The sequence below is a fragment of the Monodelphis domestica genome, chromosome X (assembly GCF_027887165.1).
Source record: "Monodelphis domestica isolate mMonDom1 chromosome X, mMonDom1.pri, whole genome shotgun sequence".
Taxonomy (NCBI): domain Eukaryota; kingdom Metazoa; phylum Chordata; class Mammalia; order Didelphimorphia; family Didelphidae; genus Monodelphis; species Monodelphis domestica.
In genome coordinates, this window is record NC_077235.1 from 35,868,246 (window position 1) to 35,870,401 (window position 2,156).

General features: G+C 52.3%; 1 long non-coding RNA gene across 4 annotated transcripts in view; it reads left to right on the top strand.

The window, feature by feature from the left end:
- LOC130456130 (uncharacterized) overlaps window positions 1-2,156 on the top strand; it is a 93,034-nt gene that overhangs the window by 68,887 nt on the left and 21,991 nt on the right. For 3 of the 4 annotated variants that reach the window (XR_008914633.1, XR_008914631.1, XR_008914632.1), the window contains 2 exons: window positions 949-1,494; window positions 2,025-2,150. This is a non-coding gene — a long non-coding RNA (uncharacterized LOC130456130). The remainder of the gene's footprint in view (window positions 1-948; window positions 1,495-2,024; window positions 2,151-2,156) is intronic. The other variant, XR_008914634.1, reaches the window with a different exon arrangement.

The window sequence follows — 2,156 nt, forward strand, 5'->3', positions numbered from 1 at the left end:
ATAGAGAGACAGAGACAGAGACCAAGACAGAGGGAGACAAAGATAGAGTCAAGGAGGGAGAGGGAGACAGAGGTAGAGAGAGGGGGAGACAGGCTGACAGAGACAGAGACAAAGACTGAGACAGAAACAGATGGAGAGGGAGACAGAGGGAAATAGAGACAAAGACAGAGAGAGATGGGGGAAGAAAAGGATGTAGAGAGACAAAGGCTGACAGAGGCAGAGAGACAGACAGAAACAAAGACAGACAGAGACAAGAGAAGAGCGAGAGACAGGAGAAAGAGAGACAGACTGAGACAGACAGAGACAGAGACAAGGGGGAGATGGAGACAGAGGGAGGGAGAGTGAGACAGAGGGACAGAGAGACAGAGACAAATAGAGACAAGGGGGAGACAGAGACAGAGGGAGAGGGAGAACAGAGGAAGGGAGAGACAGAGACAGACAGGGAGACAGAGATTGAGACAGAGAGACAAAAAAAAGAGACAGGGAAAGAGCCAGAGGGAGAAAGTGAGCAAGAGACAGACACTGCCCAGAGATAGAGAGACAGAGGCTGCTAGACAGAGAGCAGAGAGGGAGGAAGAGACTGAGAATGAGACAAAGAGAGAAACAGAGATGGGGAAGGAGAGACAGGGGGAGGAAGAGGGAGGGAGAAAGAGAGAGTCTGTGAGAGACAGAGACAGACTGAGACAGAGATGGTGACAGAGAGGGACAGAGGGAGAAGCAAAGGTTATCGATTTAGAAGTGGAAGATCTCTTAGAGGTCATGCAGTCCATCCCCTAAAGGTCCTGGCAGAGTTTGCTCTGATTCCCTCAGCTGCCCTCAATTTCCCCTACCCAGTCCAGTCCCAGCTTTTCTTTAAGAAGCATTTATTCTACTTATAAACACACGTCTAGGTTTTTCAGTCCTGTACCAAAAGAATTGAAGGGAGTTTTGTCTTTCTTTCTGTCTAAGGCTACAGTAAGCGGCCCACTACTAGAGTGAGCACTTCCAGGCGCCAAGTGGGAGCCAGAGATGGTTCAGGGAGTGTGCCTATGAAGCCTTTCCAAGAGCAAGGACTCCGTTGGGCCGGAAAAGCCGAATGAAAAGTGGGCTTGCTCGGAAGGAGAAACAGACCTGGGAGAGAGGTCCGAAGTGTCCCCTTCGGTTGATGCTATTCCCACGGCCAGTCTCGCAAAGAGAAGCATTTGTTCAGTGGTCCAAAGGAGGGAGGGAGGGCAGGGCTCTTCGTTCTATCAATGTTCAGTGGCATGACCAAGGGCTCTGGGGAAGGGACGAGGCAGCACCTTGGAGAGGTGGGGGGACATGGGTGCGGAATGTTACAGTCTAAGCTGTCAGACCGTGGGGCGGCCGGGCTGGCGGGCTGGCGGGCTGGCGGAAGTTTTTCGTCAGTAGTCAGCATCAATACTTCACTGCGGCGGAGAAGGGTGCTAAAACCTCAGAGAAGGCGAGAAGCGGGCAAGTGGGTCCCCAGACGCTGCAGCGCGCGCCTTTGCTTTGGTTGGCAATGGCTGGGGGCGGGGCTCCCCAAACTCCTTTTGCTCCTGTCGGATTTCCAAGCTGTGAAATTCCTCCTTGGTTTACTAGCGAAGAGAGGAGGCCGGTCTCTGTCCCGATTTAGCCTGCCCCAAGCATTGCCTGAATCCTCTCCTTCGAATATTGACCTCCTAGGTGTCCTACCCTAAAAGACGACGGCATCACGTCACTGCCCATAAGTCTTGTCCTTCCTGCTTTACCTTCCTCAGATTATCACCATTTCCTGATATTGAGGATCCCAAAGGCCTAGGCTTCCTAAGGGGTCAAAATCCCCTGGCACTATTCCCAGAGAATAGTTCCTATTTAAGGGGAGCGATTTAATTGTTTTTTAAAAAGGGGAGGGGGAGAGGGGAGTGGGGAGGCAGGTTATAACCTGGATAATGGAATAAAATCTTGTCCCGATTTCCCCGCCCCCCCCCCCATCCCCACCCCCGCCACAGTAGCTCGGAACCGGAACCCAGAACCTTATTATTCAAGTTTTTCTCCCGTGCTAGCTTCGTTCTCGGAAGCAAGGTCCATACTTGTCCTAGACAGACCGCTTGCCGGCTCTGGATGAAGCAAATGGGGTCATGGAGAGTCGGACACTACTGAACAACGGTTGGGGAACCCAGGGCAGACAGGTACAG